Here is a 14,526-nt window from a genome sequence, read left to right on the forward strand (position 1 = left end):
TTTTATGATATGCATCATGACATTTGCTATCAAGGACAGCCATCAACAATAAGGAAAAGAAACAAAACTTGCTGGGATTTAATAATCATTATTAAATTATGTCATTTACATAATTAGACTTTAGTAATAACTACGGCATATCGCTTTCCTGGCATAGGAAATTGGCAGGGCACTTCACAAAGTGGAGGGTTTTTCCCCTTCTCTTCCTTCTCTCCCACCAATAACTGAAAAGTAGACCAGGTAAATGATATCACAACACATACTAAGCAGGTTTGCATAGAAGATGGAGATGGAGACAAATATCACAATGTGATTAAGAGAATTCTTGAGAAATACGGGTTTCAAGCAAGTTTCTTAGAAATTTCTTTCTCTTTCCTTCCCAGTCAGCAGAGCTGTTTGCTGTGCACAGCCAGGTACAGCCATGAACCCCGTGATGCTTTATGGTATTTCCCAGCCAGGCATTGGGTTTACTCTATCACGTGTGTTAGAATTGCATTGCTCCCAGCAGATAACCCTGGGAATAACATTAAAGGCAACTGGGTGACCAAATACCAGTAAAGGCTTGACTTGCTCAGGGGAAAGCTGCTTTTCTCTCACAAAGCAGATGTGTGTCTTCATAGAATCCCAGAATGGTTTGTGTTGGAAGGGACCTTAAAGCCACCTAGTCCCACCCCCCTGCCATGGGCAGGGACACCCTCCACTAGCCCAGGTTGCCCAAAGCCCCATCCAACCTGGCCTTGAACCCTGCCAGGGAGCCAGGGGCAGCCACAGCTTCTCTGGGCACCCTGTGCCAGGGCCTCAGCACCCTCACAGGGAAGGATTTCTGCCTCACATCCCATCTCCATCTCCCCTCCTGCAGCTTCAGGCCATTCCCCTTGGCCTGTCACTCCCTGCCCTTGGCACCAGCCCCTCTCCAGCTTTCCTGGAGCCCTTTTAGGGACTGGAAGGGGCTCTAAGGTCTCCCTGGAGCCTTCTCTTCTCCAGGCTGAACAACCCCAACTCTCTCAGCCTGTCTCCATAGCAGAGGTGCTCCAGCAAGGTGTCTTGTCTCATCTTTACCTGGTCTAAGCATGACTCAGAGATTCTCACCTATTTCCAGACTGAAAACAACAGAGCCAGCATAGCATGAAAAAAACCCTATCCATCAGACCCAGTTTGACACTGGAGGTGAAAAAGGTAAAGAAAAAAGAAAACAACCTTAAATGTTTTTCAAGGCAAGATGTTTCAGCAGTGGGCATGGGCACTCGCGGTACCCCTCTGTGCAGAAATGAGAAAGCAGCAAGGGATGAGCCTGAACGGGCAACGTGAAGCTGCACAGAGGAGCGCAGGGCTTGGGGTGTGAAAAGGAGATGGAGAGAGAAAGGTTTCAGGAAAGAAAGAGGCAGCAAGAGGAGTACATGAGGAAATGAGACCAGACACCAACGAGCCCGGCACAGCTACACGGGGCCTCGAAGCAGCTGCCGTTATATGTAGACGAGCGAGCAACCAGATCCTGGGAGAGGGCTGACACTGTCAAAATCGTGGGGAGCGCAGATGCGTGAGGGATCAGTGCTGCGCGGAGCCAGGCAGGGCTGGGGAGCGGGAGAATTTGTGAGGCTGGAGCAGTAACTCACCAGGGAAGAAATGAAAGAGAGACCGGGTCTCAAAGCACCGAGCAGGGAACTGGAGATCCCGCGATGATGGCGGCTGTCTGCGGGGATCGGAGAGAAAAGCAGCTCACCGAGGCAGAGCACGGCAGCGAATTCTTCATTCGACAGAGTGCTTCAAACCTGGCTGAACTCTCCAAGCTGAGAGACACCATGGGAATTCATTTCAAAAGGAAAGACTAATAGCACCAAGCAAATTTTATTTTTTTATATATAAATGAGATCTATTAAGACAGACAAGATTGCACAAGCTATTCAGCTGCATCAGTACACCGGCACAAGAGGACCCAGCCCTCATTTAATCTACACCAGACTGTATCCTCTGAGGTCAGAATAGATGCTCCTGACTGACATCATCTTCACTGGCAAAAAAAAACAACAAACTGATCTTCTGTTTCCATGGGAAACCTCTCAAATTCCACTCATGCACCAGACCCCTTCCCTGTCTTTCCAGCTAACAGAAGCAAGTAGTAAAGCAAAGCAGGGCTGGGGTTGAGGCTGCTCGCTGGTACCTATCTCAGGAAAACCTTTCGGGGGGGGATTTATTAACATGATTTATGTGGTTTATAAACATTACCAAACAACCACAATTCAGTGTGTTTCCTGAGAGGAACAGAAAGGGCTTTCCTCGGATGTGTTTGCCAGTAAACCCGAGTTCGTTAGCACTCTCCTGGGCGCCAGGCAGGTGGATGCAAACCGACAACACGAGTAGGTCCTTCAAATTGGTGGAGAAATCAGGGAGAGTCTGAGCGCTATTACAAAATGCCCTGACATTTAGGAGTAGCCAGAAAATTAAAGAAATAAAGAAGAGCAAAATCTGCAGGCAGCCCCCCACCACTAATAGACTTCACCAAAATCGAAGTGCTCTCAGGCTGGAAGCACCAGAGACAAGTTTCCTCATACAGAGGTAATGCCTGCAACAGTTGCTAACCAGCCCCAGGTAAATGCGAAGTTTCTGTTTCCTAATTTTGTCTGCTTTTCTTTTGTAACAGCATTTCTAATTTTGCAACTTTTTGTTTTATTAGAGTGAAAGTAGTTTTCATTCTCAACTTGTTTAATGCTTAAACGGGCTCACCCAAAACTTCTCGGGCATGAGGAATACCGCTTTCGCACTCAAAGAAACCAGTGTTTTCAACAAATACTTTAAGCCTCTCTAATCCAGGACAAGTTTGGGCATCCCAAGCATTTGGGAGCGGCTCTCGCTAGCGGCAGAATCAGCTCTGGGGCTGCTACCAGCCAGCTGCAGGCCAGGAGGAACCGTCCCAGGAGCTGGCTGTTATCTCTAGCACCGCTCCTGCCTCCCAGATGGAACAATCCAGGACTCCAGAAAAGATCCAAACTGGCAGACAGTGCGGCTCATCTGTTTTTAGACCTAATGGACTGCTGCATAGACAGGACCGGCGTTGCAGAACACGTCCCAGTGCAAAGACGACAGAGCCCAGCCCGACGCCTGCTTAACGTGACAGGTCAGCAGTCTGCAAAACAGCTGAAGGTGAAGCGAACACCCTGAAACATTCAGCTCAAACCCACGCCCTTACCGTGGGGCTAACCAGCACCTCTGGAAAGCCTCTCGGTAGCGGTTTAGCAAAGCACAGTCAGGAGGGCGGCTTGACATTTCATCCGAAAGCTGGCACTACCTTGGCTCCAGGCTTCGCAGAGACCGGGAGCTGAAACGTGACCTGCAGGGAGGAACGACACCGACCCGATCCCAAAGCCATCCCAGTGTCCCGATAGGTGACGGAGCCTCCTGCGGGTGCCAGGATCCCAGCGCGGCCGCCAGCCCACGGATCACGCACTCAAACAGGTCTGCCCGTCAATGTTTCATTAATCCTGAACCACAAAAAGGCTTAAAATCTCTGTCAATCACGCTGCCTCCCCGCTGGCCTCCCCGCAGCCCTCGCAACCTTGCTGGGAGGATTGCTATTGAGATTGCCGGCGCTGCCAATGTACTGCGGAAAATTAAACCCCAGCCGTGGAAACAATAGCTATTACAAAGTGTGTAATCAGCGGGAGATGGGATGAATGTTTGCAATTCCAAGCCATAGAATGCGTTTTTAAAATGCCATCAGTCTCCTCCAAACTTCTTTAATATTTTGCTGCCTAATAGTTGCATTTTATCGCTAGGCCATAATTTTATTGAGGTACAAACTTCTACGGTATAATGCCAAGCTATGTGGTAAAGTCAAGTAAACATTTGTAGTAATTATATGCCCAGGAGATTTCATAACACCATAGGATTAAGAAGCAGCTCACTAAATTATATATCACTTGATCTACAATTGCTACATCTCCAGCAAAGAACTCGGCTTCATCTACAGCAACTCTGACACGACATGTCGGTGCGTGGTGCAAACCCGTCAGGCAGTTACTGTGCGCTAATATTAGTTACCACCTTAACTCATGATGTTTCTTTTCAAAGAATCAAAGCGCAATTTTCTCGCTTTTAAAGAGAAAACACAATCCCAACTAGTAAAGAGAGGCAGTTTTCTCACACTTTGTGATTTGCGCTAAAAATCTTTTCCACTTTTCCTTCACTACAGAGCAACCGGTCAAAGGGACTAGCTCGATGCAAAGGCGATGATAAGTCCTAATCCACAACGGGTGTCCTGAAACAGTTCCATGCTACACGGGTAAGCTAGGCAGGGAGACGCAGCCTGCCTGCTGAGCGGAGCGGCGTGCCCAGCCAGCGGGAGCGAGGTTCTTGCTGGAGACATATGTTACTCAAGCGGTTGGTCTGGCACAGAGCTCATTAAGCGCCCTGACAATCGCTTTGATAAAGCATAAGCCAAAAGCTGCTGCCTCTCCTGTTGAAAACTTCAGGAATGAGAATAGTTCAAAAGATTTCCAATAAAGAAAATAAAGATTTTTTTTTAATTTTTTTTTTTTAAATATCTCTTTATAGACTACTTCAGCGATGCCAAGGTTACCAGTCAAAGCGATTACAAACAATTGAGTCGATTAGGTATTTGAGCACGGCAATAAATTGCCAAAGTAGCTGCTGCATTTCGGCTCAGAGGCGAGTGCCCTTTAGCGTTTGCTAAAGTGATTTCCTATAAAACTTATGCCATTTGTCAGGCCACAACCTGAAAACTGTGACACGCTTAAAGAACTCGCAGATTCGTCAGCAGCTAATTCTGTTTTCTGAACAGAAAAAAAAAGAAAAAAAAAAAAAAGAGACACACAACATTCAGGCATCATCTCCTTTCGTATTTGACCTAGGTTCATATTTACTGCCCTACGCGTGTCCCAGCGAGGCAGCCCGAGCCCTGCAGCCACGGGGCTCTGTGCCGGAGCTTGCACCCCACTGCAACCCCTCCAAGGGCGAGCTGAGCCACAGCCTTGGCTTTGCACCATCTGACCTCTAAAAAGACAGGAGCAAAATGACACAGCCAGCCAGCGACGTGGACAAGCCGTAACGACGACGAGTTCCTTTCTGACAGAGGAATTTATCTATTTATTTATTTAATTTTGCTGGAAAATTTGATCCTGCTTCTAATCCTTTTGGTTGCAGGAGCGGTGTACTGGAACTGCATCTCTGAACAGAACTGACCTTATCGCTCATGTATTGTTTTCTTGTAGTAAAATGACTAATTTATACTGTGCAGACTCTAATATCACAGCCATCTGCCAAAAGGTGCACAAACCATCTATATTATAACAGAGTCTATTAATATGTATTAAAAGTCACATTACAGTTGACATAAGCTGTTCCTGTACACAAATATGAAAAATACGACTATTATATTTAAAACTTTCAACTAATCATGCATCACTGATTTTCTCACTCTGAGTTTATAATTTAAACCTTTAAATGTTTCATAGCAGCCTCATCAAACCAAGATTTCTGATGGCTGGAGAGCAGAGACAGCCCATTATAGTAACAAGAAGAAAAAGAAAAAAGAAAACAAATAGGAAACTGTTCTTGGAGTGGAAAAAAAAAAAAAAGACAGAGTACAAATGAAATTATTTTTACATTGAAATAAAATTAAAAATAAATTAAGAAATAGTGAGCACCTGCTTCCTTCGTTGTTTCATATTATATTGGTCAGAGTGCAAGTAAGGTGTAAAACAAAAATCTGCCCAAAAGGGCATCGATGCCCAGCAGACAGAGCAGCTTTGACAGATGATGTACACAGAACAGACAGATCAGGGGTGACGTCTGTATAAGCCTACGTCCATAGCGGGGCCAGTCCTGGCAAGAGCTGGCTAGATAGCAGATCCGACCCAGTCCACTAGTACAGCTTTGCCTTCTGCAGAGCGCAGGAAACATTCCCTAATTCATATTTCACTCACAGTTCTAGTTTTGGGTTTTTTTCTCAGCACAGCTTGTTTATAACCTTGGGACTGAACAGCCTGAACCCTCTGAGCCGCTGAAGCCCAGAGCAGAAGCACAAACTCTCAGCGCTCTGCAGAAACCGTTCCCTCCAGGACACCAAGTCCTCCAGGCGTTGGACATGATTGAGCCCAATGTTTCAAGGGATTTGGATACTCTGTTCACATTAATACCATAAGCAATCTGTGTGCCCACTCTCTAGGGGTAATTTGAAAATCCCAGAATGGGTTTTTTGTTTTCTTTTTTTGGTTGGTATATTCTCCCCAAGCACTGAGGAAGCAGATCCACTTATGAAAGCATTCATTAGACTTGCTGAGCTGTCTTTTTCCCATCTCTAAATTACCTTGTGTGAATGTTAATCACAGTCATTATACAGTTTGTCATCTATTAAATGCTTACCTTTATTCCCACAGACGCCCTCACCAAGAAAAAAAAAAATATTAAAAACAAGTCAGGAGAGAAAATGAACAGAAGCCCCAAAACAGGAAGCCATTTGATAAATAATTCTTTTTCCCAGAGATTCGTATCCCTTCCCCACTTGGCCACATTCCTCATTTCCAGACTATTCCAACCACCTCTTTGTATAATTGCCTTCGAAAGCAACGCTGAGAGAGCGCGCAGTGCTCCTCCCCATTAGACAGATGGGAAGCTGAGAGACAGAGCAGGTATTCTTTTGAGCAAACGCAGAGCTTGGTACGGGTACAGAGATTTCAGGTAGGTGCAATATCTCAAGTCACTCTGTACTCTTCCTAGCACGCATGGGGGCTCTTGGAGCTCTCCGCCACATCCAATACGCGCCTGTAGGCACGTGCTCCCAGAATGTATGTAGGTATATGTGCATGAATGCCAAAAAGGGATCGAGGTGCATGAATGCCAAAAAGGGATCGAGGTGCGCAGCAGCAAACTCCTTTACTTGTCCTCACCAGAAAGATTTGATTTCAGCTGCCAAAAGCAGTGAGGCAAGAGCACTATCGTGCATTGCTGCCTGGTCTCCACCCTATTGCAATCAGCAATTCTTCTAAGGTAAGGTGACAACACCTAAAACAAAGTAAGTCAGTAGATTTAAGCTAGAAGAGCCGCCATAAGCACCTCCCTTGGATCACAGGTCATCGCATGCTCAAACGGGAACATGGCTCTCGCAGAAGTCGCACCTTCTCTTTCAGCATCCCTCTCTAAAGGAGGATGCCCTAGAAAAATGATGTGCAGGAGAATTTCTACCTTGTCTGAGTTTACCTTCCCTCTTCCAGACCTTTCTGTGATTAGCAATGTCCTCTGCAGCAGGAGCACAGACCTGTTAAACTGCTTGTCCTGATAAGAGAATATTTCACTGATCTCGTCTCATCCCAACAGATCCATGGGATGGCAGGGATTTTGGTAAAACTAGAAAGAATTAAGTGCATTTCAGTGAAAATCATAACCTATTAAAAAAAGAGACATACACGCAAATGAACAGGGAACTTTCCTCAACGTAATTCTGTATCGATTAGAAATACAGAAACCCTCTGTATGCAACAGTGAGCTCTGCAGAAGAAAAATCCCTCAAGTGTTTTTCCACCCTGCGTGTGCTGGCAGAGCCACGGACTGACTGTGCTCCCCCCCGTGCCTCCCCAGCCAGACCCAGCAAGCACTGGAATACAAATCTGAGCAACTCCTGATAAAAAGACGTACACGTTTGAATTTTGCAGCATGCACAAAAACAGCCTTTGGGGCCCTGGAACCGCTCTCCATCCAAGCATCTGCAAAGCGAGAGAGATAAGCACCTCGACCTCAAAGGAAACGTTCTTTGTCTCTCTCCTTTTTGCAATGTTGACGGTGATAAATCTATCTCCTGCTTTAATTATCTCAAGATCTTCTAGGAGGACCTACTTCCTGGTTTAGAGATGCTTCAAAATCTAATGTAGATGATTAAGTAAATGATACAAGTAATTAAAAGATTCTATTAATCTAATTACCATTTAAATCTTATTCTTCATATTATATATCCAAATCTTAGTATCTTATTCTATACTATTCAACTAATATTTCTAGCATGTAAGCCTGTGACAAATTAAAAGATATGAAAAAACACTTATCTTTGTCTGATGTTCACATATCTGCGAGCCGGTAATTTTAGAATAAATCAGCTTGAACGACAGTCACTCGTACCACTGCATCGCGAGCAACCTGCTGCTCATGGGGCTTACTCCTCCCAAGACTTGAACCTTCTTCCAACGCTGACTTGACATGAAGATGGTCTTAACTCCAGATGATGGAGCTTTGTTGGTCAGAGCATTTAAAAAGAGAGTGACCATGTGTTTTGCAAACGATATACAGTTGTGGTATGAGTTGTAGCAAACAACGTACCCCTTACAGAAGCAAACTACAGCAAAACCCCAGATGACACAACACAAAATATCTGGTGCCTCAAAGCAGAATTTCAATGAAAGCAAAAACCTGCGAGTCTCTGGATCGTCTCATGAGTCTTAGTTTTTATCCTGGCCTTTCTCCAGGAGTCACTGAATAAAGCACTAATACCTATTGGAATCCAAAATGCTGCACATAAAATATTGCATTTCAAGCTGAAAGGTGAAATGGGGAAAGGGATAAGGACAACGGAAACAAGTTTTTCTAAGGACTTGGAGAACTACCATGTTTTCAAGACTGAAATATATTCATTGCTACAAATCTATGAAGTTCAAATTACCTAGAAAACTAAAGCATGTGTAAGAGTCCAGACTATAAAGATGCTTCTTTCCCATTTATTCTCTATTCCAAGATAATTTTGTGTAGTTTGTGCCCTGCTTCCTTTGCTGACCCAGCACCTGCTAAATTTTCCAAAGCAGGTCATACGTTATTGCGTGCAGCCAACTCAACCTGCCACGTCCTACCCAAGCCGCTTTGGTCCACCTAGGCTAACATTACACCCAGTTCAGTACAACCAGAGCTCTTCAGCTCGCTCTTCAGGCTCCCTGACCTCTCGCTCCTGCCATTTCAGATGGGCAACAACCATTTTGATCTGTAATGCCACAGATGATTTGGGAGAATTCCCTTGCATCTCGAAATAAAATAAAATAAAAATATCTGCAGCTGTAGCCGATATGAAAATGGCATAGGGTTGGAAAGGGAAAGATCAAGAAAGATGGAACAGGTGATTTCCTCCTGTAATACAACAGACATTGCCCTTAGCAAAAAAAAATACAGTCCAGCAAGGAATTCAAACATCCTATTACTGCATTCAGGATTTACAAATAAAATTCATGACAAAATTGTAATCATCCAGCCTTTTGCAGTGTTACTTGAAGCAATTTATAGGACTCAAATACTGCAAGAAAACTAATTTAAAATGGACATGCGCTGAAGAACCTTTGGAGAAATAGCTGGAGTAAGCAAGAGACATCACTATAAATTGAGCACGAGCATTCTCTCGTTAAAGCATTCAGTTCATACACCTCAAGGAGCACCTTCACGTAGACTTGCTTTTCTTTCATTTTAAGACTTCAGATGTCACAGCCAGTCTGGGTAGCCCTGACACAAACAGCGTATCCGCCGCAGAGGTCTGCTATCCGCCGCCGCCACCGGGCTTGCACCAGAGACACTCGGCACTGCACTGGCAGAGCTAGGGTGCGGGTCACCCCAACATCGCCTGCGCTCGCTGCCGAGGCCAGGTTGCTTCGTTGCTTTGTCACATGAAGCAGCGGTAGCAAAGCAACACCCTCTGAATTCCCCAAAAAACCCAAAACTAAAACGCAATTCCTTTTCAATGTATTTCATTGCAGACATTGAGGTTCTTTTCCCTGAATGCTTGTAAAAATATAGATAACACATAGGAAATACGTTCAACATCTTTTGAATGGCAAAACATAGGCTGATGTTCAAGTGTGTTACAGAAATCCATTACATCAGGACGTAGACTTCAATTTATCACTAGGATGCCTCCAGATAGGTAATATTGTGATTAATTTTAATCTATCAGAATAATGTTTAAATATTAACAACACTGATTCCCCAAGATCATTTAAATTATTAACACTTGATTATCTATTAATTGATTGTATTATTTTTTCATCAAGTGCTGGAGTTTCTCTCCAGGCCTATTGCTATTCCATCTCCTTCCTACCATGCTTCCATCACCCATGGCCCTACTCATGGTGGTAAACACAACACCCAGAAATCAGCATTTGTATCGCATCTGGGTCAGAAATTTGGACTTCTCCGTCTGTTTGTATGAGAATAAAATATCTCTCAATCTAAGACTGTATCACTAGTGACAACTTAATTTTACTACTCAGCACACTACTGCCTGCAGACAAAATCCAGGGCATCAGAGAGCAGCAATCACCTCACCAGGTAAGCGTCTGCTGTATTGCGGATCTGTCGTCGTACAAACTTAACGGTTAGTTTGCTTTTCTTGGTAGCAAAATGTTTAATCATACAGAAAGCAAAATGTGCAGTTTCTTTCAGGAGAGATCATGTATCTAATAAAGAATTCTCTTTAACCTGGATGTGAGGAACTTATTACTTGAAAATGTGCAGGTGCAATATAGCATAAAACCATAACATCACAGTATATGTGTCATTATAGCTTCAGTGCAATGAACTGTATTTAGATTATTAAAATAAAACAGTTATTTTCCCAGGGTCTTGTGATCACGGCATACGCAATCCAAAGGAGATGGACCAAAAAGGGTAATGAGGAATTTCATGGTGGTAAGGACAGTAATGGCAGGGCAGCAGCCTGCTCGCCCAGCAGCAGAGACCAGGCCCCACGAGCACGCCCTGCACTGAGCTCTAGTTTTAGGAGGACAGCCAAGGGGCCATCGTGCTCTAGCACCTCCAAATTCAGTCCCCAGATCCACAGGATGCAACTTGTATCACAAGAAGCTTGATTTACAGGCTCGTTTATCCCGTTATTCATATATTACTGGTTATTCATAATAAATAAAATCAACTTTTGTACCTGTTTCCTCATCTTAAACCCCCTGTTTTCAATACTGATTTTCACACTGCTGCTTATTTAATCAGCAGAACTAAGACCCTACTTACAGCAACACACAACACAACTAATGATTATGGTATTTTGGTGTCACCTAGCAGGGTTTGGTTATGACTGGGTTCTGAGTAAGTCTAAGACACAACGAAGACTTCATATATGCGTGTGCAGATTCTGCTCCTATTCTGGCGAAACAAGCCTTGAAAATGCATACGGCATTTGAATGCAATTTTTATGTAAAATACTTGGTGTTAAAGGACAATGGGCAGTCAGTATTTGCAGGACGCTCACTTAGAAACAAATATGAACACATCCTATCAGAAAATAATCAAATCTGAAGGGGAGAATTTAGGACAGAAAGTTGCATGAAAGCCGACTTCGAAGGATGAAGGAACGAGATAACTCTCCAGACACAAAAAGGGGCTGCGAAGGTGAAAGAGAGGACGCAAATAGCTTTAAGAAAGAAAATGCAAAGCCAGTCCCTCTCACCTCAGCTACTGTTATAGCACAAACACAGCATTCCCCTTACAGCTCCCCGGCCACCACAACGCCGTACGGCAAATCCCTCTGGACACCGCACACGGGAACGGCCCGGTGCTTCTCTGTCGCCATCCAACATGGCCATTCTTCCCTACATCACATGTTGGAAACACACCGAAAAAGCAGTTACTGAGAACTGGCCCAGCTTTAGGAAGGGATTTGCCCAAAGCCAGCGCATACCAGAAGTCAGATGATGTTATGATGCGTATGACGGGCCACCCGCCAGGACACACGATGACAGGTCGTACGGCTGGGAGCTGCTGAGGAACGCAATGGGCCAGAAGCAACGCTCAGATGACCTTTAGACTCGTAAATTAAAATGGTACAAGTAGAGAGCGGAGAGAAGACTTTTTGAGTTACAGCGTATTAAAAGCTTACTGACACTGAAGTCATAAGAAATAATGAATATTTAATTTCCAGTTCATATTAAAAAACCTATTAATGTTTTATTTTGCCATCCATAATGAAACAAGAAATTAGGCTAGTGATTCCTAATGATATATATGGTGCACTAGCAAAATTGCTGGACCTAAACAAATACTCTTCTTAGTAAGGGCAGGCAGGAGCAAGCAGCTGAGGTGCTCATCAGTCTGTGTTTCGACTCTGCCAGCTCCGTACACAAAACGGCGTTTCTCCTGCACTCAGTGGAACGCTTGTGAGGGCAGAACGTGAGCTCAGAGAAGCATGGTGTGGATTACAAATCTCAAATCTGACCTTGTCACTGCAGTCCTTTGCTTTCCCAAATCATTGCGGTGCTTTTAATTAAGGAGGTGATCTTTGGTAACAGAAATTCAGTTCCAAACTCTGACAGCCTCTACACATGATCTTACTGAACTTTTTGTGTCCAGCCATTCTTATTCCACGTTTTGGACAACTTTTCTATTCATACCATAAGTTTCTCAGCATGGGACCATATGTGCAATGAGTATGTTCCCTGGACTTCCCATGGGATACACAGGTCTATTCTAACAACAACAAAATCATGGCCTGAAAGTACTATTTAAGCCTTATTTTGAGGTGTATTTGTTCCAAGTTTACCAGGAAATCCAGGCCTTTAATTAAAAACAAAAGGATGCTTAAACCAGCAATTAAAAACAAAAAGTTGCTTAAATCAGCCCTGTACCAGTTCATAAAAGTTACACAGAGGTTCAACAGGAGAATTGACAATGCCCATGATCCCATAAAAGTGACAAAATACAGCGCATAAAACCCAAGTAACATGATTAAGTATCTGGGATAAGCAGCAAGGTGAATTATTGGAATTCAACACTCTAAGAGCTGAGCAGGGAACACCGTCTGCTCCTGCACAGTGCTGCGAGCCGCAGCTTCCACGCTCAGCGGGCTTTCCAGTGCGGATTAAATGACACCTGGAAACCAGGATGCAAGTGACGGCCACGTGGCTTCCTGACACTCACTGCTGCTGTAAAACCCGGGGAACTGGAGAGACTTGGGGCATACAGAGGAGCTCCAGAGGCGACTGGCAGGAGCTCCGAAGCCATGTGCAATAAAACACAACTGAGAGAAAAATCAGGATTTTTCTTTCTGGAGAAATTAGTGACAACAATGAAAAACTGAGAAGTTCTCCAGCAATTCCTTCCTCCTACTTCCTCACTCGGTCTAACAGACATGATAAGGTCACATTGATAGCATCGCTATCTGACTCGGTGCGAGCTCCCACCTCCACAGCACAACTCCTCACACCTTCACTGAGTCCACCCTGCCAAAACGAGAAAATTCCTCACTGTTTCTTACTCCCTTAGTGCTTTTCCCTCTTCTTCTCATTCCACCAGGACCCAGGCCACAAAACCGACACATCGCTGGAGAGTGATCCTGACTTGCTGAAAACCCAGGGCTGTGCGGTTAGCATGCCTGGGGGACATGTCTCAATTTCAGATTATAACGATTTTACTAACTTGGGTTCAGCTAATAGAGGTTTTACTGCAGCGCACTTCCCTGCTATACTTCAATCATTCATTACACGACAGGACCTACGAGCGCAGACCTACTTTGCATTTACTATTCCTTATCAAGAGCATTTAGTGCTAAGACCCTCTGGAGAGCACATTATGAAAGATTACGGAGTAATTTGACCAAAGACGTCCCCAGAGAATACCAGTGCTTCGGTGTAGAAGACAGACATGACTGCTGCTATAGCTGAAGATAAGAGTCAAGGAAAACTAGTGAAAGGGTTAAAGCTTCCTCTTTGGATTCTAAAGAGAGAATGAGAGACTAAACCAGTCGTTAATCCCTAATAATTTAATTTATTTGCATTAATATACTAGTGAGTCAATATTTGCTTTAGCTTATTGTACAAAATAGTTTGAAATATTTCTTCTAAATCTGGTTCGATGGCATTTCTTAATGCTAAAACACCTTTATTTCATAACATACCAGTACTCTAATTAATATTTCATGCTTATTACTTAGGCTTAGTCTCTCAATTACCAATTCCAAAAAACAACTTCCACAGGACTCTGGCTAGGGTGCTTAATCTTCCGTTCCCTACAAGGCATAAAGTACAGAGCATTTTTCAAACACAAAGTTTCTGAATTTAATCTAAATTAAGCCCCATGACTAATTTGATAACAAATCACAGAAATGTAAGTATTCACACTTGCTAAATGCAGCATGATTGTAATTACATACCTAAAAATCATAATGTGATAGTGTTAACTGATGCTTCATAACAGATTTTTCTACCATTCTATACATAGAATACATCTGATATGCCTAAGGTCAAACAGAGCAATCACATATAGACTAGAAACTAAAGGCCAATCTTCCAAACTGTTCCTTTCCTTTATAAACGTTTCTACTCGGAAAACTGAGGAATTTCTTTGTCATTTGAAGATCTTTGAATTCAAGCCATAGAGCTAATAAATATGTCTTGAATTCACTTATTTCCTCGAAATACCAACTTGGTTTGTACTGCGACACACGTCACCCCTGAATGGCTCGTGACTTCGGGAAGTTAAGTTGGTGAACTTCAAAGGACTCTTCTATAGCAAGAATCATCAACCAGCCAACTCTTTCCTCAT

General features: G+C 43.8%; 1 protein-coding gene across 13 annotated transcripts in view; it reads right to left on the bottom strand.

The window, feature by feature from the left end:
• The window catches only part of CHL1 (cell adhesion molecule L1 like), a 142,027-nt gene that overhangs the window by 75,307 nt on the left and 52,194 nt on the right, over window positions 1-14,526 (bottom strand). Inside the window, exon 1 of one of the 13 annotated variants that reach the window (XM_054838472.1) lies at window positions 1,614-1,726. The exons of the other annotated variants lie outside the window; for them this stretch is intronic. The gene's annotated coding sequence lies outside the window, so the exon portion shown is untranslated. Of the gene's footprint in view, window positions 1-1,613; window positions 1,727-14,526 lie in introns of those variants that run through there. 13 annotated transcript variants of the gene reach the window in all.

Source organism: Grus americana, chromosome 11 (genome assembly GCF_028858705.1).
Source record: "Grus americana isolate bGruAme1 chromosome 11, bGruAme1.mat, whole genome shotgun sequence".
NCBI lineage: Eukaryota > Metazoa > Chordata > Aves > Gruiformes > Gruidae > Grus > Grus americana.